Source organism: Girardinichthys multiradiatus, chromosome 10 (genome assembly GCF_021462225.1).
Source record: "Girardinichthys multiradiatus isolate DD_20200921_A chromosome 10, DD_fGirMul_XY1, whole genome shotgun sequence".
Lineage (NCBI taxonomy): Eukaryota > Metazoa > Chordata > Actinopteri > Cyprinodontiformes > Goodeidae > Girardinichthys > Girardinichthys multiradiatus.
The window spans coordinates 26,422,944-26,449,744 of record NC_061803.1 but is presented as its reverse complement, the minus strand read 5'-3'; the positions used below and the strand labels follow the sequence as shown (position 1 = coordinate 26,449,744).

The following is a 26,801-nucleotide window of genomic DNA, read 5'->3' as shown; positions in this document are numbered from 1 at the left end:
GCTGTGTGGAGAGTCATCTGGGTTTGAGCTCCTTTCTCAAGGCCCCTCCTTTCTTTAAATACAAAAAGATTCTGGATGACTATCAGGGAAAAGACAAGGATATTTACGTATACCACCTCGACTTGTAAAAAATTTATTGAGGTCTTCACATAGCTATTGATGTTTGCGTTCTAATATGGTCGGATCACAAGTAAATATTAGCTCTTTGTGTGTAAAAGCTGCCATTCAGTGATCACTGGATTGTGTGACAGACCCAGAAAGCCCGTTTGTCAGTGGAAGTCCCAAGGGAGTAACAATTACATGGTGAAATATGCATTTCTAATCAGCAAACATCAAAATGGGCTTTACATGCATTTAGCAGATATGCATTGGCTTCTGTATTACTCGAAGCCTTGGTGGCTTTAAAATAAATTAACCTTTTACAATTATAGCACAACAGTGCACTGAACATTTTCAAATTGAGTTCAGTCATTTAATGGCAGCTGAATGGTTCTGTAGCAAGAAGGTTGACCTGTGGAGAAACAAAGGTTTATTTTGAAGAGTGGATGAGAGAAATGATTGTAGGTGTCTATATGTCTCCAGGAAAACAGAAATCATGGATTACCGATTGGATTAGTGACACTCTAATAAACGTAAAACAATAGTACTACAAAAGAGCGCTACTAATGTATGATATAGTGGTTGAGTTAATTTATTTTATATGAATTACATTTTGTAAAAGAATAGTAATCTCTTATTCATTTTACTGAGTTTATACTACTGCATTAAAGATGAATTTTATGTCTTTTTGCACATCTTTTCCAGACATGCCAAAAATTGTGGAGGGTGCTATGCTCATTCCATTCAGATTATGTAGAAGAAGTTCAATATTTTTACTCAAACCTGGTTCGGTCATTTGTATTTTATTTGCTTCAGTTGCTGAGAGCTCCACTTAAGCTACAAACTGCTCTGAGGGTGTGTGTTTATGCTGCAGTTTGCCAGGTGTTTGGAGGTGTTAAATCAGAGAGGCTTTCAAATTTGTTCCATTAATTTTCAACTTATTTCTCTTATGTTCAGATTTTTTTCAATGTTCTACATCATCACCTTGATGCAGCAAGAACCACAGTGAGAAGGGTGCATGCCATGAATCAGCGCAGGATGTGAGTTAACTTTCATGGCTATCTCTAGACGGTCAATTGTTTTAAAAAATCGGCAGTGCATCAAATACTTGTTCTCCCCACTGTATGTGAGTTCAGGGCACGTAAACAGTGGTTGGAAAGATGGATTTATCCGCTCCCTTCAAAAGCAGACTTTTTGTCTTAAGGTAATAAAATGATTGAATCCTGGAATGGCGGTGTAGGGGTTAAGTGCGTGACCACATATAGAGGCTATAGTCCTCGACGCACCCTCCTAAATAGTCCTGGACCCGGCGACCTTTGCCGAATGTGTCACCCTCTCTTTTTGCCCCTCTGTCCTGTCTGCCTACTGTCGAAAAATGAAAAATAAAGGCCTCTAGTGCCAAAAAAATATCTTTAAAAAAAGTAAATAAATAAATAGAGGGAAAACCCCAAAGGTGGGAGATTAGGGCACAACACAGTTAATGACACATTTCGAGTGTGGAGTAAACAGCCAGATCACTGAGCCACCATGTGTGTTGTTTGTGAGCATAAAGTTTATCTGGTATGAAAATGCTCTTTGGCAATTTATATAACTATTGTGTCCTACAAGCCTCAACAGAGTAAAAAGTCAAATTTATATCTTATCTTGGTTGATATGCCCTTTAAGTACTCTGTAACAAACACAGAACCTTTATATTGTTGGTAGACTAAAAATGAATTTGTCTCATTTGAAAATCAGGTAATTCACCTGATTTTCTATTAAACACTGAAGAGTTGCTGTCAGGCACTGGATTCAAATAAGAAAAATGTTGAGAAAACAATTTAAATAAACAGGATTTTAAAAGATTAGATCAAAATATACTGTCCAAACTAATTTGCAACAATGCCAAAAAATATTGATGTACAGCCAAAATACAGGCCAGCTACATTTTCCACAAAGGCAAATAGATTATAATTGAATACAAATACATTTACTGGTTCATAATCTGCATTACAAAAACTGTTAGTATCTTGAACACAATTTAATTTGCACCAAGCCTTTCCTGAGATTACATAAAGGAAAACAAATTACTACATCCATTGTGAGTGTCATGATAGACGGCTAATAACAGTAAAATGACAGAATATTTCCATATGTCATTCCAAATGAGATGACTCCATTATGTAAATGCAGAAGTCACAAATAGAGTTATTTACTCAGCGAGTCCTCCGCTGCACTCATGAAATGTAATGCCAATAAGCAGTTCATTATTCATTAGGCACTGCTTTTAAATAGCTAGGCTTGTTCCACTTTTATGTACATTCACCCCAAAAAAAAATTATATATATATGTTAGCTGTTTTCATGAAATTTGTGTTTATTGCATCTCCCTGTACACTTTTTGTTCCTTTGTTTAATTATGTCAGTCTCTGTCCTTGTGTGTAATTTAGTCTTTTGCTTCAAGTCTTCGTTTCCTTTTTCAGTCCTGCGGATTTGTTTGTATTACCCTTGGTGGTTCATGCCAGTATCGTGTGTCCTAATTAATGCTAAGTGTATTTATAGGCCTGATGCTCTCTTTTTCCAGTCAGTCTGTCCTGTGAACATTTCCCTGTATACCATCTTTTTATCTGTCCTCCCACAATCCTTGTATTTCACTGACCCGATACCTTCATTTGTCATTTATGTACATAAAATCCACATGCAGTTACAGCACCATACATAATAATTGGCAGCCCTGGTAATATAGTACACTACCGGTCAAAAGTTTTAAATACACTTTCCCACTTAATGGTTCTCTTTATTTTCATGACTATTTGCATTGTAGATTCTCACCAAAAGCAACAAAGCTATGAATGAACATACATAGAATTATGTAGTAAAAAAAAAGGTGTGAAATGAATATAAACATTTTTAGACTTTAGATTCTTCAAAATAGCCACATTTTGCTTTGATGACTGATTTGCTCTCTTAGCATTCTCTCCATGAGCTTCATGAGGTGGTCACCTGAAATGGTTTTCCAAAGAGTCTTGAAAGAACTTCCCAGAGGTTCATTGAGAGACGGCCAAAGGTTAATATTTCAGTCACAGTCACAGCAAAAGGCGGCTACTTTAAAGACTAAAATATAAAACACAAGTCCTTTTACAATTTTTTTGTTTACTACATAATTCCACGTGTTCATTTAATGTTTTGACGCCTTCAGTGAGAATCTATGTGAAATTTAAATAGTCATACACATAAAGAAGACCATAAAATGAGAAAGGTGTTCTAAAACGTTTGACCGGTAGTGAAAGTTAAGAATTAATCCGTTGCTGTTTGCCTCTAGCAGTTATTTAACACATGGCGATTTAACAATTATCTTTAAATGTTTTATTATTCAGCATGAATTATCTTTCAATCTTAACATTTAAATTAGCATGTAAAACATTGTTACAGGCTGCTTTATCTTATTTTAAAAACTGATATGATGTGATTTTTATAACATTGGAAATTATTATGTATACTTAGGTTCAAAGAAAAATAATTTAAACAGATTAAAACCTGTTTTATTTCTGATTAAAACAAAGCATTTTCTTTCTTTGCAATAACTTCTGTCTTCATATTTTCCGGTCTTTCACTATAAATTGCTTCATACAAGGTTTGGAGGCTTTCTCCGCCACACTGTGGAGAACATTTTGAATAATATTGGGAAACCATGTTCTAAATCTGAATGTTAAACCTTTGTTGTAAAATCTAAATAATACATACAGGTGTTAAAAAATGTTATAAAAGACAACACGACTGAGGCACAGCATAGGGACTAAATGAGAGGGCATGCTGAATGTCTGAATGAGCAGAACAGAACACCTCCTCGTAATGACGCAACTAGCTAAATAGCAAGATGGATGTTGGAGCGGAGTTATGTTTATTTTCTTCTGAAACAACCCAATGTCCTTCATTATAGTGTTCAGTTGGAGAGTCAGGCATGTGGTCATAATGACGAAACTACAGTTTAAACAGATTTTCCTTTTTTTTCAAAAATAACCCACGGTGTCAGGACATCGCTGGCTAAAAATGCAAGTGCATCTTTTTCCATATTAGTCTCACTCTTACATCCTGGCTTGTTTGCACTACTGATTACCCAGGATAAAGATGTTGATAAGATTCAAGTCTAAGTCATGTCATGTGCCTACAGGGCTCACATTTAAGGTGAGTGTGAAGTCTTTTTTGCAATTTAAGTGCAACTTGAGTCCGTGTCTCAAATAGCCGGCCACATCTCTGCCAGTGTCACATCTACTCTCGATACTTTACACAATCAAAGATCAGACTTTGGTCTTCCTTTATAACATTTCACAAGCTTGGAGCACACAGTGAGAGGGATCTTTAACTTTTTCTCTTTCCACAAACTCAATCCATGTGAATTTAAGATGTTTAATAGAACCATGCCAAAATATATATCAGATTAGTCTTTCCATCGTTTAATTCTTTTTTTAATTTATTATTTATTTCATTGGTACTTATATAAAGTACCTGACTTTTCACTAAACACTAAAAAAGCAACTGTGAATGCATTTTGTAAAAACGTAAGTGTTACAGGAGTCAAGTTGCTAATCATTGCCTGTGTGCCAATATATCACTGCTGAAAAAAGACAATATGACAATGTGTGTGCAGAACTACTGATATTCTTTATGTAATTTGCACAAAAGAATGCTTACTATTTTGGAAAAGGAAGCAAGAAACACAGTGGTAAATCAGTTCTTGCCTGAAGCCTTCTGAAAACTGTAGCTGCTTTAAATGCTTTAATCATTTCTTTTTACTTCACTGGCTGTAACAACATTAAACAACGATTCAGTGTTAACGTCCAAACAGTTAATCCTCCTATTTTGTTGCTTTTTCTCCTCTTCTCTACCCCTCTGCCCATCCCCATACATTCTCGAACGTGAGCAATTGATCTCGGCAAGAGCGTTCCAACTGTGTAAGCTGTGCAATGTAGGCGGCAGTAAAAAGGAATTATCTGGCCTGGAAATGTCAAATGATCTGCACTTTTGCTCGGGGTGCTCTGGTTACACCATCAATCAGACAATGCTTTCAAAGGTCAAAAACCCTTAGTCCATTTCTCTCGAATTGAACTTCCCAAACTATTAGGTCATAACAAATAACTGTGTGTATACACCCCCCCCGAACACATTGCTGTATCTCTCACTGCTAATGATAGCTGGAGGGATGTAGCTGAATTTGTGTTTCTGAGCAATGCTCTCTTTATGGCATGTGATTACCAAATCTTGAATTTGAATCCAAATCTTGTTGGTTGGCTGTTAGACTCTCTGTGGGTCACAACGTGTGAGAGTTAATGGTGTGCTGTCATCCAAGTCACTCTTGTCAAAAGGCGAGAAGAGCATTCAAAAAATGTTCTTAAAAGTGATACCGTACACCATTTGGCCAGGGTAGGATCTTTTACAAGAGGACACAGTGTTTGTGATCAACTGGAACCTTTTTTAAAACGTTGCAAGCTTGTAAAAACCATGTCCCACATAAAGAACACTAGGGATGTCCCGGGACAGTCCTGGAGTCCTGAAAAAAATTGGTACTGGAGTCTCTAAAAAAACACCTTCCACTACCTGTGGTTCATGTTCTGTCTCTAATTTTATGTCTGCCACATCTCTAGCGGTAGAGGTGTCATGTCCTGGAGGTTTACCTCCACAGATATCACTCTACTAGGTGACATTCTCCAGCTCATTTTAGGGAATCCCAATGCACTTCCAGGCCAGAATTAAGATATAGTCCCTACAGTAGATTCTGGATCTGAATAGAAGAGCAAATAAATAAATAATCAATAAAATAACTTATTTCATCAGCAAGTCAGTGAACAATAGTTAGATACGTATGGAAAAATTCACCTTGGAGGCATTGTCAGATGCTTGAACGACCTCAATAAATTTCCACTGTTATGCTGATGATACACAGCTTTATTTATCTATAAGTCCTGATGAATCAAACCAGTTAGATAGACTAAAGATGTAAAGACCTGGATGAGAAGATAGAAGTTGTCTTCTTTGGTTCAAAGTATTTGAAAAAGAAGCTAATTAGTCAAACAAACAACCTGGATAGCATTAAATTGGCCTCCGGTAATAAAGTAAAAAACTTTTTTCGTTATTTATGATGAGTACATGTCATTTAAATCCCACATTAAACAGGTCACATTTCTCTTATTTTAGCTTCCCTTCACTGGATCCCTGTTAATCACAAAATATTATTTAAAATTCTCCTCACATATAAAGCCCTTAATAATCAAGCTCAATCATATATATCTGATTGTTATATGTTCCTAACAGCATTTAGTTCTCAGACAGGTTTGCTGGTGGTTCCTAGAGTTTTAAAAGTAGAAAGAAAGGGAGATCTTTTAGTTATCAGGCTACTCTCCTGTGGAACCAGCTCCCAGTTTTAGTCCGTGAGGCAGACACCCTGTGTACTTTTAAGGCTAGGCTTAAAACTTTCCTTTATGAAAAAGGTTATAGTCAGAGTGATTTAGGTTATCATGAGCTATAGCTATAGTTCTGCTACTAGATGTTTAGGCTGCTGGAGGACATAATGACCACTTCTTGTCACTCTGCTACATTCTCCTACTACTCTCCAATTTTACATTATTTGCAGTTATTTCAGCTTTTAACTTTATGTTAAATGGGAGGCATTGGCTGAGCTACTGCTGCCAATAACTTAATGTTCTCTTTCTACAGCCGATACACTTGGCCCTTTCAGTGTTTAACCCTGTTTCTCGCCTAGGGGTAGCTATTGGCTATGCTTTTACTACTACTTTTACTTTTACTTATAATAAACATAATTGGACTGCATTGCTTGATAACTAGGACCAACTGGAATTTATGTAGTTGACTTAGAATCTGTATGATTCGATTGGATTGAATTCACTCTGTGAAGTGCCTTGAAACGACATGTTGTGAATTGGTGGTATACAAATAAACTGAAAAGGTCAGTCAAAATGCAACTTAGCTTTTTATTGTAACACAAACCAAACAGGCAGATGAACAAGCACCAATGATAAACTGCAGATAAAAAGCTAAATATATTATATTAGAAAGATACATTTTTGCCATAGTTACCTTTTGGAATAACTACTCTGGTTTCCTCAGACCAATAACACATTTTCCCAAAAGGTTTTGGGAGATGCCAACCAGGCCTGGATATTACAATTGGGAAGGCCTCTGTCTTGCAAACTTGTCACACTGTTCAGAAATTCAGCAGATTGATGTCACACATAGAACAAAAGAGATGATTTTTAATCTAAATTTGTGTTTCCTGTTTAAATAAATTTGAAATGAAATGAATATGTTTTGTAGTTACCCTTGTATAATGCGATCCTTCAGATCCCTTATAACCTCACTGCAAATCATGGCTCTAGCTAAAGGATGCACGATGTCAGGAAAATCCTACTATGGAAGCTAAACTTTATTTTAGGTTAATCTGATTCACTATAATTAATATGGGGGCTGAAGAAGACTGAATAGCAAAATTTAATTAACAGGTACTTCAAAAAGGTATCAGCTTAAGGGTGTAAACACTTATGCAACCAGATTATTGCACAGTTTTTTATTTGCTTTTTATATTTTCCCCCTAAAAAGATGTGTTTGTTGGTCAGTTGAACTGTGAAGGATACATGTCAAATTAAAGGGGAAAAGAGACTGGAAACTACCATAGTTCACATTTTTTACATCACAAAAATCTGCCAGCATAACAGGGACGTGTAAGCTTAGCAAAATAACTGTATTAAAGGGCCACAACTACCTGGTTTGTTTTTACTGTAGAAAAAAAGAAAAGGACTCAGATGTTTGGACACAGAACTAACAAACGGAATATGGTTAAATGAAATGCTGTTTGACAGCCAGTCAAACTAAGGTACTTTATGAGACATAAATAGGGTGCTGCTGACATGAAAATATGACAAGTTATAACAAAGTCAAATAAATGAGCCTTTCACACAAACAGTATATATTCATGTCTTTTTATAAAGAGTAAATGTATGACTTGGTATATTTGTTCTTTCAGTTCCTCTGTAACACATTGAAGATTCTTTTTTTGGATTTGAGGAGGGCTGCAGAGTGAACAGCTTGCAGGCCTCTCAGGAAAACAGATTTATCTAATCTGTGGTGTTAAATGTTCCAGAGAAATGTGACATTGGTGGCCTTATACATAGGTGAGCAAGAACGAAATAAAAATAAATGACAGAAATCTTTCAAACTTCTTGCAACGGATTTTAGGGGTTGTATCTGACAGAAAAGAAACTAAGACCACCTCTGTTAACTTTATAATTACCTGTCAAAGAGAAATATTTCTACTGGTGAGTAAAAGCACACATTCGTATTAATTTTGCAAGTGGAGCTGTATAATGTTTTCTATGATAGGATAATGAGGAAAGACAACAGGGTAACATCGGCCACGTCTTGATATCTATTTCGGGACAATGTCAGCACCGAGAAACAGTATATGCTTTATACAAGCAACTTATATCATGTTTGCTTCTTTCTTCTCAGGACTTTTGTACTTGTATTACTTTCAGAGAGATCTACAGGGGTTGGACACTGAAACTGAAACACCTGTCATTTTAGTGTGGGAGGTTTCATGGCTAAATTGGACCAGCCTGGTAGCCAGTCTTCATTGATTGCACATTGCACCAGTAAGAGCAGAGTGTGAAGGTTCAATTAGCAGGGTAAGAGCACAGTTTTGCTCAAAATATTGAAATGCACACAACATTATGGGTGACATTATGGGTGAGTTCAAAACAGGACAAATTGTTGGTGGGTCAGCATACCACCAAGAAGGACGAACCAGATCCAACAAGATTAACTGTGGACGCAAGAGGAAGCTGTCTGAAAGGGATGTTCGGGTGCTAACCCGGATTCTATCCATAAAACATAAAACCACGGCTGCCCAAATCACGGCAGAATTAAATGTGCACCTCAACTCTCCTGTTTCCACCAGAACTGTCCGTCGGGAGCTCCACAGGGTCAATATACACGGCTGGGTGCTATAGCCAAACCTTTGGTCACTCATGCCAATGCCAAACATCGGTTTCAATGGTGCAAGGAGCGCAAATATTGGGCTGTGTACAATGTGAAACATGTATTGTTCTCTGATGAGTCCACCTTTACTGTTTTCCCCACATCCGGGAGAGTTACGGTGTGGAGAAGCCCCAAAGAAGCGTACCACCCAGACTGTTGCATGCTCAGAGTGAAGCATGGGGGTGGATCAGTGATGCTTTGGGCTGCCATATCATGGCATTCTCTTGGCCCAATACTTGTGCTAGACGGGCGCGTCACTGCCAAGGACTACCGAACCATTCTTGAGGACCATGTGCATCCAATGGTTCAAACATTGTATCCTGAAGGCGGTGCCGTGTATCAGGATGACAATGCACCAATACACACGAAAGATTGGTTTGATGAACATCAAAGTGAAGTTGAACATCTCCCATAGCCTGCACAGTCACCAGATCTAAATATTATTGAGCCACTTTGGGGTGTTTTGGAGGAGCGAGTCAGGAAACGTTTTCTTCCACCAGTATCACATAGTGACCTGGCCACTATCCTGCAAGAAGAATGGCTTAAAATCCCTCTGACCACTGTGCAGGACTTGTATATGTCATTCCCAAGACGAATTGACGCTGTATTGTCCGCAAAAGGAGGCCTTAAACCATACTAATAAATTATTGTGGTCTAAAACCAGGTGTTTCAGTTTCATTGTCCAACCCCTGTACATGAAAGGGAAAAATAATCACACTGCACATAGTCAGAAGGTTTACTGGACATTCACCCTGACTTTGTTATGGTTTGCCAGAGGGCTAAATGCCCACATCTTTTATTTTTTTTATGTCAGCTGGAGGCCTTGCATTAATATTTATGGTGTTTTAAACCTTTTATGTTCAAACACGAAAACAACAAAAAAACACTGGACAGACTCTCAAGACACAAGGCATTGTGGCATTGGTGCAGTTTCTGTTGCTTTTTGACATCACTTGGAAGTTTTATTTATTAAATATCTGTGAATGTTGCAAACTTCCTCTGACTTTGAAGTGATTACAATACAGTTTCACAGTGTAAACGCTGTGAAATGAACGTAGGTTTAAAGCTAAAACACTAGGTTTTCATCACTGATCTTTTACCCCTGCTATCACTCCGAGAGCCATGGAATGTGGAAGTCTGCCATGGCAAAACCCTTTTAAAATCTGTTACAGTTGCATCTTTTCATGGACTTTGTTGTGAATCTAAGTGGAATCCCTACCAGCTGGAGCAGCTTAAGGAACACTGTCCTTTTGGTCAGCGGCGGACAAATAAATATGGTTTGTGTGATGCTGGTCCATTATTGTGGAAGCAAATACTCAAGGTCATTTTACTTGAAGGGGTTAGTAAATTTATTTTAAACAACATATTTAACCTCCTGCTGATGACTGAGTGGCTTTTTACTAGAATTTCTTGTCTAGATCCTGTGTGACTTACTGTGTTTTAGGGCCTGTATTTACTGGTTACTCTGAGTTTTTTTGCTGTTAAAAGACCAGACAGATGTTTGATCTCTAGAGAGGTGTTACATTTATACCTGTATGTCAGACTGACCAATTGCTGAACTTAGGAAGAAGATATTTAAGAATTTGCCATCAACTGAATGCCTATAACTAAATGTCAAGTCAGGGTTAACTAGAAGTCTCGGGCTAAGTATAAAGAAAGCAAGTTTACACCCAAATTATAATTCTATTATTTATTTTAACAACAGAGGAGAAGGAAAAGATTTGATCAGCTAGCTTTCAGCACTGGAACCACTAGAAAAGCTTGCTCTACTGGGTCCAAAATTGGGCTTTTGTTTTACTCCCTGAAATGACTAGACTTCTGCAGATATGTGGTCCTGGTTCCTTGTCTATCTGCTAGGCTGACAGAGAAATTGCAGCACAAGCAGCTATTTTTTGGCTCAGACAGACAGGTTGTCAGTTCTGGCCAAGGTTGTCGAAGGGCTGAGTTGGATAGAAAGGGAAAAGTTCTTAAAGATAATAATTAAATGATGCTAAAAACTGGAATCATGCAAAACCGTATACAAAAATATACAAATGTAGTGTGAATAATACAATGTAAAGCATTTTAAAAACACAATTTGAAAGGATGTTTAGTGCTCTCTCAGGAGTGGCCGATCAACCAATCAAAGTTGGATAAGTGGTAGCGTAAGATTTACGTCAGCTTAGACGGACAATAAAAAATAAATTGAATTATTTTTGGAATAAACGTATTCTTTTGACTGAACGAGACCAAAAATATCCATATAGTACTATAGACATAATCATTATCCAATGACTTAAGTTGCTTTCTTACTACTTGTTTTCTAGAACAGGTAATTGTTTCAATGCATAAAAGGTTTTCATTTCAGGTTTAACAAATTCATAATCAATATTTAGGGTTATTTCTAATTATAGATTACTCAAAGCCTTCTAAGTTTTTAAGTAAGCAGACAACTCGGAGTGTGTTACACAATACCATACAGAGTCATCTGCTAAAGTATTAAAAGAACTTAAAACTCTACAGTTTTCTGAAAGTAGAATTTCTTCCTAAGTTTCTTCAGCTATGTCAACGGTTATGAGCGGAAGCAGGCTTGGCAGCAAAGAAAATAGCCAAGGAGGATTTTACAAAGCTATAGAAAATTCAAAAATGTTAATATGCCAACAGGCTTTCGGACAGAAAACTGTTTTTGAGCATAACAGCTGATGAGCATAACAACTGACCTGGTCAAAAGCGCTAAATTGTTTCAAGATCCAAAGTTATGGTAAATCCATTAAAAAAAGGCAGTTCTTGTAGGTGGACGGTTAAATCTGAGGTGTTCGTGTCCACTTCAGAAATGTATGAATTTAAAAGGTTTTAACAGAAATTTAACTGATTTCTTTATTCACTCAAAAGCAAAATTAGCACAGATTCCTGTTTGGAAATATTTATCAAACATTTCAAAGTAGCTTTCAAAGTCTTTTACACATGAAACTCTGACTGCACCAATTTGACCAAAGACTGGACACTGTGGAGATATATTATGTGTGTGCATCATTATTATTTTGTTCATAACCAGTGTGGGAAATAAAATGTATAACCTGTGTTAGTATAAGACATTGTGTGGCCTGCAGAATTGTTATTGCACAAACTTGGCCTTGAGTGTGATGAAGCAGAAAAATACTGAGAACTGTAGGGATGTGAAAAGATTAACTGGCAGAGTACTCCCTTCTCATATTAGTAGAAAACATGGTGCAGGTGCAGGACAATGACTGTCTAAATATGGTAAGCCGGAAAAGTGTGTACGTGACTACATGTGAGAAAATATTGTAATCAAGGGCGCTGCCCATTTTCGTGTGTGTTTTAATAAAAGACATGAGCCCAGTGAGAAGCTCAGAAGACATCTCGGTGTGAGCTCTTCCCCTGGGCCCAGGTATTTTTGAATGACATACAGCTGTCTCCGTGTGATTTATGCTAATGTGTTGTGAATTCCTCCAGGTTACGGTGAATAAACGAATGCGAAGAAGGCCCCTTTAAAGGGGAACTTCAACAACAGGAATGAATGGTATGCATGTCTGAAAAGAACTTTAGTGATGTGTCACTGCTGACCAATGTCTGTATCAGCTTAAAAAAACAAAAAACACATTTGAATTGGCTTTCCTGAAAAATAATGACTATTCCTTTTTACAGGCAATAGCTCCTTGGAACAGGAGGTAAATACAGCTATCATTTAGATTTTGATTGAACCGGACAGTGTTGTACTGTGGTTAGTTTATCACTGCTATTTGTTAGTCCAAGTGTCTGCCTTAGATGACATAAACATGGGGAAGTAAGCCATGCATCGCACACACATTTCATTATGTCTCTGCCAAACAGCGAATACAGCGGCCTTTTAGTCAAATTGACAGCTTGGTTGAAGCCTTCATTGAGATGATTAGTGTTCTCCCACTGGTCTCTCTGACCTTGGAAATCTCAGGCACAGACATTGGATCCTTATGTATCAAATGTGAGTATGGCCGAAAAATGGATGTAATTTTTCCCCTTACTTTTGGATTTGTCTATTTTGACATGGATGTTTGATACGCAAAAATCCCACAAAAGGTCTTAGATCATACATGCAAGTTCATGTCGGTTTGACTTGTAATGTAGAAGTAGAAATGGACCCAGTTATTGGCTAATACGCAACAGAAATTTGTCTGAAGAAAAATCTGCCTTCAAATCTACAGTAGATTGTGTTTATGTGGCTCACTGACCAAAACTTGTTCTTCAAAACTAAAACATTTTATGCAACGTGTTAGCATCTTTGAATTTCAGTTAAATCTGACTGTAGTTACTCCTTGTGTCATAATTGTTTCTACAGTATTTTGCAACTAAACAGCTGCCCTCTGTTTTCCACACACACAGAGGACTGAGTGTCCTGACCTCCGTCTCTCATTTTCACCCTGCAGTAAGGCCCAGTAGATACAGATCAGCCCCGTCCACCAATTGTCCATGCCGATTATGTTTTCTCCATTTAAATGTTGCAAGTCTAACTCATTTCTCTCTTTGGCACTGGCCCTGCTGACCCTAAATCATTCTTTTTCCCCACTCCGGCGCACAGCAGTAATCACCTTTATCCTTATCCTCCTCTGAGTCCCCATGCTTTACCAAGTCACGCTTCACCTGCACAGCTGAGCTGTACTTCTCTTAGGCAGCAACACAAATGCAATGTACAACAATTCCGATTTATTTATCATTTGTCTCATAACAGAACATGTCACTTTTACATATTCTTCTATGAGTAAAACCCTAAAACAAATACTTATGTTTCCTCCTTCAGGCTTGATACAAACAGGCAGGTATGAAAAACAGAAACAAAAACTCTTAGGTATCAGGTTTAATGTATCAGGACAAAATAATTATCTAGTCTTTGCAAGGTTCTAAAAGAAGTCTACAGAATCTACATGCAACATGTTAAATATTCAGAAGAAAAACTGCATTTAAAAAAGAATGAACAAGTAAGGCTTCTCGACAAGGTTCCCAAGGGCAACCATAACCTTCTTCCCCCTAAAAGGAATATGACAGAACAGCTTACAGTTGCAAAGTTGTATTTGAACAAACCACAACAGTTCTGGAACAATGAACAAATGAGTCCAGAGTAGAGATGAACATAATAGACAGCTTAATGTTTAGTGAAGTCCAAAACTATCAGCACAAACACCTCATACCAACTGTAATGCATGTTGGGTTATCCCAACATTTTTTAAGTCAAATGTGAGGCAATCTGTGTAAAGCTAAGGCTTGTCTTAAACAAGGTAGATCAACCAGTAATTCAAAGAAGAGCAGACAAACTGCAACACAATAGTTTAAAACAGAGCAATGTTGCAAAGGACGCATCAAATTTTAGACTTTAGCTTGAGTGGAATGAAGAGGGCTCTTAAGATAACAGTTAAATGCAATATTTAGAAATAATAGTAAAAAATATTTAGATTTTGATTTCTATAGGAGGTAAAGATCTTAAAGAAAGAAAAACTTGCCAACGTGCCATATTTCAACTTGGGGCTTGTCGACTGGGTTTTTATTGTTATGCAAATTATATTTTGCGAGTATTGATCTGAAAAGCGTGTGATGTTTCATTTAAACAACAAGATTAAAAATCCTTTTGCAATGACAAAGCTGACAGGAATGATTGATTGCATCCGTTCTGGTTGTGAGACACAGATGTGGCTCAACACAGAAACAGAGAATTAACCAAAATAGTGAGCAATACTTTAAAAATAATCTTCTAATCTTTAATTCATTTTAATAGAAAAGGTGAAGGACCCTTGTAAAATCGCTAAAGCCCTTAAAATCACACTAGCAACTACATTATTAGAAAATTTGAGGTACCCTCTATACCAATTCCTACTTTTGTGTTGCATTTTTGTCCAAATAAATGAATGCAAAGAACAAGTTGTTAGTTTCCAGGTCATCTGCCATGCTTCAGTGTGTACGTGCTCTGTTACACAACCACGTGTCTACTAAAACATGCCAGAACAAGCACACGTCTCAGACACATCCTCCATTCCCACCTGTCATCTGTCATCAGCTGTGTTGTCATTAGCAAAAGCCTCCCAGAGCAACCTTCCCAACGTCATTCTACTAATTAACAATAAACAGTGTGACACCTAGTGATTTATTACCACTGTCCCACATTTCCAAATTTGTCCAGCGCTGACAGACTGCAGTAATCCTCACATCAACACAGACTGAGAAGTAGGAAAGAACTTCATCGTTTTCACTGCAAACTGGCTGTCCAAACAATACTTTACATTTATCTTTTCAGATCTAATTCAAATAAATTATCATAGGGTGTAAATTAACTCTCTAGCAGGCCTCATTGTATTTCCTAAGCCAATTTGGCTCTTTCAGTGTTTACCTGCTTGTCTAGTCTGTAAAAGTGTTCATGCCAGTTGAAAGTGTTCACTATTTGAAGTTGTTTGTCGTAATGTGACAATGTATTTAAAAATAGGGAAACGTTCTGAAGTAGAAGTGAAAGGAAAAGAATGCATGGTTTAGCCAATTCTTAGCAAAAAAGAAAACATCTAAGAGGTGTGGTGTCCATTTGTATTCAGTCCTGACTGAATAAATACTTTGCAGAATTGATTCTTGGGGTTTGTCTTTACCAAACCAAGAGACTTAAATTGTTGAACATTTTTCTTTCCAAAACAGCTCAAGCTCAGTCAGACTGGATGCAGAGCGTTTGGCACCAGTAACTTTTAAGCCTTGCCACAAATTCTTAAATTGATTTGACTGGGACATTCTAACATACAAAGATGTCTTATATAAACAATCCCATTTGAGCTCTTGCTGTATGTTTAGGGTTGTTATCCTGCTAGAAGTTGAACCTCCATCCAGTCAAGTGTTCTGCAGCTTTTAACAGGTTTTCTTCTAGAATTGCCTTGTTTTAAGCTCCATGAGAACTACCATGGGACCCTACCATCATAGAAATTGTGACATAACAACTCTTAGTCGTGCACTCAACAAATCCAGCCTATAGGAAGTTTCCATTGCATTTTGCCACAAGCCATGTAGGAGACACAGCGGACACATGGTAGAAGTTGCTCTGGTCAGATGAGACCAAAATTTTACTTTCTCACCATATATGAAATAGAACCTGTTAAGAAAAAATAATGCTGTACATCACCCTGAGCACACTATCTCCATAGTAAGACATGGTGGTGCTGCTGAGATGTGTGTATTTAGCAGGGATAGGGAAGCTGGTCAGAATTGATGCAAAGATAGATGAAAATAAATGCAGTGCAATCCTGAAAGAATACCTGTTTGAGGCTGTTGAATACTGGGATGAAAGTGCACCTTTCTGCCCAAAAAACAACGTAAAACATACAGCCAGAGCTACAACAAAATTCTTTACATCAAAGCATATTCATGAGTTAAAATGCCTGGAAGAGTCCAGACCCAAATTATTTTAAGAATCTGTGGCAAGAATTTGTTCATAGACACTGACTGAGCTTCTACTGTGACTATGTGCTTTCTTTCAGACTCTAACCTTGAAAACTGGCTCAGAGTTTATCTGTTCTTTCTTTCTAGATGAAACGACTAAAGGAGCTACATCCATTAACATTTACTTTTCCTTCCCATAGAAAGTACTCCTGGATCAGTGCTTCTTTGTTCTCTTTGTGTCTCTGCTCTGTTCTCTCAAATCCCCAGTCGGTCGTGGCAGATGGCCGCTCACACTGAGCCTGGTTCTGGTTCTGCTGGAGGTTTCTTCCTGTTAAAAGGGAGTTTTTCCTCTCCACTGTCGCTACATGCATGCTCAGTATGAGGGATTGCTGCAAAGTCAACACCAGTGACTGTCCACTGTCTCTACATGCTCATCCAGGAGGAGTGAATGCTGCAAGTCTCTGACTGGATGCAATCTGCTGGGTTTCCTTAGATAGAAAAACGTTTTATCCAATTTGAATAAATAACTGAATCTGACTGCACTCTTCAATGGTTAGGATTAACTGGAATGTATGTACCTGACTTAAAATCTATATGATTCGATTAAATTGACTTAGCCCATTTTAAAGTTACCCACCTTTCACACAATGCAACAGGAAACAACACTCTCCTATTATTTCTACCTCTACCTTCCTCCCTCCATGTTGGATGGAGTAATGGGGAGTCAGGTTTAACCTAAACCGGCACAGTTATGGTTGAGGTGCAAACACACCCTCCATTTCTGCTACCTGTATGACCCCCTCTCTTTTCCAATGGTTATAATCAGTCTGACAGAGAGAGGTATCCCCAATCCTTGTGGTTTTTAGTATAACAATGGCCATCAGTGGGCTCTAGTTGGACAAACTTTATCAGTTTATTATTTTACTTAGTACCCCTACACATAGCCTATTCTAAAATGGCCAAACGAACACTCAGTAGTTCATTCTTACCTCCCCAGCAACCCTACACCATTCCAAACCCTTTGTGAAGTGCCTTGAGACGACTTGTGTTGTGACGTGGCGCTATATAACTAAAACTGAATTGAATTGAACTTTTCAAATTCATATTTGTAGAACATTTTGAAAACCATGTATGGATGTCAACTGAGTAAAGCTAAAATCATACTCTTGATCTCTTTCACCTGCAGTCTTAACTCTTCCCTTAACTACAAACAACACCAACTCCCCATGATTCGCACCTTAACATTAGCCTAGTGAACAGCTCAATGTGCAGCAGAAATGTTTAAAGTAATTTCTCATCTTGCCTTCTGAAAACCAGCAAGGTGTTCCCATTACTCATTCTCAGGTTCATATTGGGTCCAAGGCCTGATTCTCTGAAAACAAAAAGGTGATTAAAACTACAGAAGCTGTTTAGTGAATAAGTGAGAAAATGTTCAAACATTTGAGGCTATGCCTCAAATTAATCACTACAGGAGTTTTTCTGGACAGCCTCCATTTATTATGGTTGTTCAGCTGCCAGACGCACTGATTGCTCGCATTATGAGCAGTAGAGAAACTAATGGTCCTTTACATTATGTGAATGATGCCAGTGCAGACTTTATCAGTACCGTTGGAGAGACAGGTCAGATAGATGTAAAACATGGATGAAATTAAAATAAAATGTAGGAAAGAGAGAAAGAACGTTGAGGTGGAAAAATAGATTTATGGAAGTCCTAAAACAGGGAAAGTGAGGTTAAGAGAAGAGGTTGTGGGATTAGATATAGCGCGATTTAACGAAGGAAGAAATAAGGAATTAAGGATAGTAAGGATTTAATAATGTAAAAAAAAGTCCTGTATCAGAATTTGATTAGATCTGAATGACAGAGCCCTCAGAGTAAATACAAGTCATAATTGAAAGAGGACTGTTTGTGTGTGCAACAAGTCACTTGAATATTATAAGAATGTGAAGACGGAAATACTAAAGATGGAGCCGCACAGATAGGTGCAAATGAAAAACGGCCTCGGACAAAGTCACTCATTGTGCTTATTAACTGCCTGACAGAGCAGCCAAAATACCAGTGCCACACATTATTTCAGGCAGGAATGAATATCAAGTAATTACTGACTGCAAGGACAAAGCAGTACATTTATCAGCTGAAAGGAACAGCAGCTGGACAAAGACTTGCCCACTGCTGTTTCTGAAGGGCCATTTATCCCATTTGGGGTCATGTTTTGTCCTGAGAAAAAACTTTTTTCCAGCCTTTATTGTTCCATTTCCTCCATTTTGTGTCCAAAGTAAACATTTTTTTTACAACAAAGGCTTGAGAACCTTGGGTTTTGTTAACTACTGGTTTAATTAATCATGGTAAATATTAGTACTGGTACTCAGCAACCACTGAGGATAACATGCATACACCATGGGGTGTGTGTGTGTGGTGGGGGGGGGCAAATAGCAAATGTCAAGTCAAGGTACCTTGGTTATGTTTAGAAAGGGGAAAAAGCTATCAAAACCAATCTGGTCTTATGTGATGAAGTTAGCACCAAATGTTTTTGTTAATTAAAAATTGTAATTATGTGAGCTAATCAAATAAGTTAAAGTCTAGGCAGAACAAGCTGAGAGTAATGCAATTAAAGTACTTTTCATCCATGAAGAAAAGGGACATGCCTAGTTTTTGAAAACAGTAAAAAGTATGGAAATCTTGGTTAGGGGGTGGAATGCTAGACTGCTTCTCCACAGTGGCTAATCAGATAATATACATGTTTGCTTAGCAGATGAAGGTGTAGCAAATGACAGAGTTGCACTTGGGATCATGAATGCTGACACAGTGACTATGAACCCTTTCACTACTTAAATACTACCATCCTAAGTGAAACTGATTTAATGAGATTCAAAAGCATCAGCCAATTTCACAGAACAGGTTCTATATAAAGCAGCTAAGACAAGCCCTTCTCTAGGCTGCTTCTGGTTGTTCATAAAACACCCAACACGCTTTCAGGAATTAAGATGGCACAGCAGAACCAAAAAGGTGTATAACTCAGCATGGACATCATAGAGGACAGTGGATAAAAAGAGGGAAATCTTATCCTTAAGGTTTAAACACATTGGCGGGTGTACTGCCTTATCTTGTTTGTCACAGCTACTGAACAGAATACTCTTGGAGTTACCTGAAGTTCGGTAAATGGTTTTGTCTTGGCACACTTCATTGCAACTTGTCCAGTTTGTGTTAATGACAAAATGGATCCATGTAATAAACCTTGTGGCAGTCCCCATGTATTTTTGCTATGAATCCACCAGCCAGCTGGTGGCATACACTGTCTGTAGTTCTTACTGGACTTTTACAGCTCTGCTTGGTGGCCGAGACAGTGTTTAAAGTTAACAAAGCAGTAGGTTGACTTCAACCACCTTTGTAGTCTCAGTCTTTTCAGAACACACTCATGGACAGTGAGAATGCATCTAAGTTTTGGCTAGAAGTGTTTTGTGAAAGAAATTACAAAAGAAAGAACTGTTTCTTATAGCAGCTATACTTTCCAAGTTGACATTATAAATTTGCCGGCATTTAGGCAATTTCTCGAAAGCAACTAGGGGATTTTATTCAAAATTCCTAGTTTCTAGGAGGGTTAGTTCCACTTTGAGGGACCAAGAGGATCAAAACTGACTTAACATTTTAAGGTACTGCAAATTGTAAAATATAGTTAATGAAAAGGATCTGGAAAAACATATTTGTTTAATGCTGAAATATCCAGGAATTCAACTTTAGTGTTCACTTCATAAACTCCATTAATAAATTATATAAACATTGAAATCATTTATTTTACCTTTATTTAACCAGGTAACATCCTGTTGAAATTAACTAAGTATTTTTATATGAATATAGCCAATGCATAAAAAATAGTCAATTAATGAATTTGAATAGATGGGAAATCCTGGGTGGATTTCGGCTTTTCTTTACAAAGGTGGTAAAGAAAGCAGTGTCAGTACAGTGAGCAGCACTAGTGCTGCAAGTGCGAGATAGAGAAAGAAAGAGAGAGGGATATGGGGAAAGAAAAGAACAGCGATGGTCATGAAAGTCAAGAGAAGCCATTTCATTATTTTTCTCACCCTCACTCCAAGGATTTGGAAGTCAAAAAGTAATTCCAAATCATTTGTTGTATACTGTGACTAATTATCATATTAATATGTTTAAAAGGGTTTATACATAGCCTAATGTAGGTGAAAATAATTTCAGTTTATGTGATTTGAGTTCATAATATTGCATCACATCAATGTTACATGTATTTTGTAGGTATTCAGTAGATGACGTCATGCATTCAAAGTGTGCTCAATTTAACTCTGTCTTGGTAGATTGCCTTAGTTTGCTGGTGGTGGCCTGCTGGGATTGTATCAAATTCCTGGCCTGGATTATCGTACCAGTCCGCCCCTGGCATAAGATGTACGCTGCTGTGCACTTCAGATGAAACTACACTTTAAAACTCCATGCTAACCCACTTTAAAAGAAAGGAGGAATATATTTAGGAAATTAGTTATGAGATAATGTTTTGACTATCTGACTAAATGCCAAAATGGGTGAGGTTGTGATAACATTAAGACTGAGGTAGCATGACACCTTGTCAAGATCAAGACAACAAAACATCAGACAAGATTTTAATGTCATGATTTCTGAGAGTCTCAAATGCTCCTGATTAGCAGGATTCTGACACAGTGGAAGAACAGGTTGCATCATTCTGATGTTGGCAACATAATACATTCAAATATGCATAATCATAACATTATCATGACACACAGCTGCAATATTTGACTTAGGGTTTTTATACATCATTTAAATTTCCGCCTGCTATAAAGCCGGCTACATCAAACACCATCTCTTATCAGTGCTTTAAATAAACACAATTGATTTGTCCTGCAAAAATTGAAATATTGACTTAATCAGACCAAAAATTGAGAAAATACAGCCTTGACAATTTTTATTGAGTGATATTCTCACAACAGTTTTAACTACAGATAGTCTTTGCCAATGTGGTTCATATAAAGCAGTAAAATATGCAGTTAGCAATTAAAACCTGGCATATCCTCTGATTTGATTTGGGTGACAACCAACAGAATGTGTCAGACACAGAAGACTGATGATGAGGAGAAGGAGATGAGTGAGAACAGAGTGTAATGGTGATCGACAGAGAAAGAAAACAGGCACAGCTCCATTCTCATATGTTCATTGGCCATTGTTGCCTGGCAACAGTTTGACCCTGATGTGGATATTATGTAAGAGCGAACCAATGAGAAAGTGATCACACGTCCACAAAGCAGTAAAATTAACTACAGCACATTGATAAGGCCATCTACACCTCCGTTAGGTAAGAAATGTCTGGTCTCATTAGAAGTGAATGTGTAAAAAGTGAGAGGTAGAAAGATGGAGACGGCGTGTGACAGAAAACCATTTCTCAGCAGAGACTATTGATCCAATTAAGTTTAAAATGGCATTCCCTACTTGGAGACTTCTCAGCCATCAATAGCACTCTGTCTTACAGTCTCTGTTCTCTTAGGGAAAAAAAAACACATACACTATAATTTTTTTTCTGAGCAACTAGTATGGTAATTGCAAGCCAACTCCAAAGCTGAAAAATTAACCTGACCCAACAGTTCTGACTATTTGGGTACTGGTCAGGGATGATCCAACTAAAAATGGGCTGATTTTTTGGACATGTCAAAACTCCATTTTTGTTTGGATATAATACATTATATATTATACTATATAATCGGTCCAACTGAATTGTAATGATTGGTTTGCAAAGGAATTTATGTAAACAGATTTCAATCTGAATCTGAATTCTAATTGGATTAATTGGAACTCACTGTTAAAATAGGCCTGCTTTGTTGTAAACCGTCACCTTATAATGAAACTAAACAATAAAGAAATAGTTTGAACCACAATTAAATTGCATGAAAACAAACAACAAATATATTTTACTATTGTTTGCAGGAAAATGCGTATAGGATTTAATTGTGTGTATACTGTCTAAGCATCTGGTCCTTGAAAAAGGGAAAAAAACAAAAACTACCTTTTGGTTTTGTCGCATAGAAACCCAGACAGGTCTGAGAAACAATTTTTGAGGTACTGCTTTCAAAATCCTTTCAGAATACATCGTGGTAGGAAAAGTGGCCATGTTCCTACAGGTGAGTAAGAATTGTTCTTTTGCCGGTCTGTGATAACAAAATGGCTATGGGCATTTCTTAGAAATTGTCAGGCAGACCAAGGTGGGTGCAGTTTGGTCACGAACATCAAGGTGTGAAGCGTAGAAGGCACAACAAAAATGCTCAAACTACTCAATCTCCTGGCTGCCTTGTGACTGTTTGACTAAACCAGATCTACACAACCTATTTGGAGTGGCTCTTTGGACATTCAACAATGGCTTAACAAATGTTAAGAAACAACTAGCCAAAATGCCATTTTCTTGTGGTTAGGTGCTTTTGTTATGTGCTTTTTTTAACATAACTTTCCACAATCAGTATAAGTAAATGATTTGTTTTTCTTTATTTAAAACCCTGAAAAAAAAAAGAAATAGAAATCAAACACATTCCCTATCATAGATATTTATACAAAATTATCTTTTCTTTTTTCAGGTAACATTGGTTAACTGAGCTTTTATCTCCCTAGATTAAGGGCAAAAACCATCTCTTTGTATTGTAAAGGTTGCAGACCCCTGATTAGGCCCTTTAACCCATGGTCACAATCTAACCAGTGTCTTCAGTTTGACTTCCCTGCCATTCCCTTGCATCCATTTTCTTCCTGCAGTCCCTCTCATTTCCATATTGCGGTTGAGGAAAATTAAATGAGTCTTCTGTGGTTGAACACATAAATATAGCAAACTGCCCATCAACATGCACAACATAACCTGCGATTGCTGCACACAGTTCCTAACGCCTGCAGTAAACATGAACACCAGATTCCCTCTGCACATTTCAGTGGGTCATTACAGGAGAGTTATCTTCCAGCAGGGCCAGATGAGTGCTCATTTTCCTACCTGCCTGTCCATCTGCCTCTGTTTTTTCCCCCGGACTAACACCATAACTCTAAGATGTAGCAGAGAGAAAACAACACGTTTAATCGAAGGAAAACTGCGTTTTTAATATTTGTTTGCTGTCAGGTAATGTTTTGTATGCACTTATCTCCTTTTTCCACATGTAACAGGAATAAATAACTGTCAGACTATGAATTATAATGCCATGCAAAAGTATTCACACAAAAAAGTATTCAACTTCATTTTCATCAGTCAGTCAGTCATTTTCTATACCGCTTCTTCCATAGTGGGTTGCATGGAAGCTGTTGCCTATCTACAGCAGTCTATGGGTGGGAGGCGGGGTACACCCTGGACAGGTTGCCAGTCCATCACTGGTCACACAAACAACCACGCACACACACATTCACACACCTAAGGGCAATTTAGAGAGGCGAATCAACCTAACAGGCATGTCTTTGGACTGTGAGAGGAAGCCGGAGTACCGGGGGAGAACACAGGGAGAACATGCAGAAGACCCCCTGCTGGGAGTCAAACCCAGGACCTTCTTGCTGCAAGGCAACAGTGCTACCAACTGCACCACCATTTTCTTCAGATTGTATGTTATACATCAGAACAAAGTAGCACATAACTGTAAAGTGGAAGGAAAATGATACATGGTTTTCACAATTGAAAATCTCAAAAGTGTGGTGTGCATTTGTACTTACCCTCCTGGAGTCAATGCTTTGTACAACAACTTTTTCTGGAATTACAGATACAAGTCTTTTGTGGTATGCCAGTATCAGCCTTGCACACCTAGAGATTAATGCTTTTGCCCATTCTGTTTTGAAAATGGATGAAGACCACCTATAAAGAACAGTTTTAAAGTATTGCTACAGATTATTAGTTGGATTTAGATCTGAGCTTTAAGCTGACCCTTCCAAAAAGCTCAGTAGCTCAGCGTTGCCCTACTGGAAGTGAACCTCTGCCTCAGTACCGTATCTTCTGCAGCCTCTAACAGGTTTTATCCCAGGATTACCTTCCATTTAATTTGAACCCTTATCTCATCAACTCTGACAGGCTTCCAGCTCCCTGCTTAAAAAAAGCATCCCTACATTATGATACAGCCACCACCATGTTTCCTTTTGGGGATGGTGCTCCCATAGTAATATGTTTTGTTAGTGTTTTGAATTGAGGCCAGAGAGTTCAGTTTAGGTCTACAGAACACCTGTTTCTAAATGTTTGCTGTTTTTCCTATATTACTTGTTACCAACTGCAAACAAGACGGGCAAGGCTAGATTTATGGAGTGCACAAGTAAAACTTGTCAATACATGTATTCTATTCCTTCCTCCTCACAATTAAGCAGTACTTTGTGCTGGTGTATCACATAGATTCCTTGAAAAGTCATTGAGACGTGTGGCTGTAACGTGCCAAAATGTAAACATGTTGTAGGGGTATGAATACATGGTCAATGCACTGCACCTCCAAACTGCTAATATGCTAATATTGACAATTCTGGTATATGGATAAATTATTGTGAATTGTGACTGCCTCACCAAATGTATTAATTTTCAAATTAGTGCAAAATGCAAGTATATCCAAGATTGTGTATGTGCAACAACTTTGGTTTTGCAGATATTAGGAAATAAAAAAGAATATATATTAAAAAGTTGTAACCGTGACCAGATGGTGCAAGAGAAGGCAGACAAAATAGCTTGTCCCATGCTGTGAACATGTCATCTTTTACAGTTTAAGCTAAGAACTCTAAACACTAGTATAGTACACTGCGAAGAACCAATACATCTATGTTAGATTCAAACCATGAACATAATACATTTCATTGTTATTGCTTTATGTCCTTTGAGGCCCTGGAACTTAACCAACAAAAAAATGGCGCTGCTCCCTACTGGTCAGAGGGAAGAAGACACCTTGAACACCATGGGTCTATGGGGTGGGTGGATGGATGGACAGATGGATGGATGGATGGATAAATGGATGTTTTAAGAACATCTCTCGGTTAAAATCAAAGCGAAATACATCTTTAAGAAGTACTAGCAGAACACATTCTGTTTATAAAAAAAAAAAACTGTTTCTGACACTTACACCCACTCACTAACACCACACTTGGAAATTAGATTAATAACAGTCACTGTTTTCTAAACTGAATATGTTTCCAAAAAACACTGGGACAAGAGAACCAGTTAGCAACATATCCAACTCATGCTTCCAAGTCAGTTAAGTTAGCTGAGGAATAACAAGCTATATTTAGAATGAAGACAACACATTTTATCTGTGAAAGGTCTTTGAAAATGGCTGCACTCACTTATTCTGATTTAGTTCGCTACGCAAACTGTATCTAATATTTCATAACAATAAACCTTGGGTAAGTTAAATTACAAAAATACACCCAAGACCCATATTAGATAAATTCATTTGCAATTATGATAATCAAGTAAATCAGCTTAGAAACCATACACATGGTAAAACTGAAAGATATTTGCATCAGATTTGAGTAGCTCTAGTGTGAAAAAAGAAGAAATGATTGTAACAATTGCCCTCTTGGTGAGAGAACAGTTATGGACTTACAGTGTTTTATGTTGGATAGCCTGCTGATTCAGTGGCTGTCAAACAACCCACTAACTGAGCCGAGAAACTTTGAAGACACAATTTCACAGCGATTTCTCCATCTAATTAAATGCTCCAGTTTACATTTCTGAAAAACTTCAAACGGACACAAACCTGTTAAGATAGGGTGGAAAATAACAAACAGCTGAATTTCTTGCCTCTCTTTAAAATCATTTGCCAAGCAGAGCTACAGAGGGCTAAAAAGAAAGAAAGAAGGAAATGAAAAAAAGATGACTTATAACAGAAGAACAGGAGAGAGTGGCACACGTGGCAGAGCATTACAGTAAGATCAGAGTGTTGACTGTTTTATTCCCCTTTGGTCTAACTCTACAGTTTCTCTAGGGCCCTCATAAAACCTTCCTTCTCCTTTCCTCAAAGGCTTAACAGAAGTTGAGAAAGCATTAGTGTCCCTCATCATGGAGCAACAGGACCGGGTGAAACACACCAGTAGGAAATTCAATGATAGGACAGAAATGACAGGAGCGGGCAACATGTCAGAAACTTGTTTAACTCAGACATGAACCAAAAAGCCCAGAAGCTAATCATTGCCCTCATTTTCTGAATGGTTTACTGTGTAGATTTATTTTCTGTGCAATCAAATAGGCCTCATGAGCGAATGTTTGAAGCGATGGTAAAGCTAAAATCTGATTTCAGCTACATTTCAGTAGGTATTAAGAAGGGATGTCCCAACCCAATCCCAAACCT

At 37.7% G+C, this 26,801-nt stretch overlaps 1 protein-coding gene across 4 annotated transcripts in view; it reads right to left on the bottom strand.

Moving 5' to 3' along the window:
* Nucleotides 1–26,801, bottom strand: part of LOC124875723 (zinc transporter ZIP11-like) — a 210,338-nt gene that overhangs the window by 34,896 nt on the left and 148,641 nt on the right. The gene's annotated exons all lie outside the window — the stretch shown is intronic.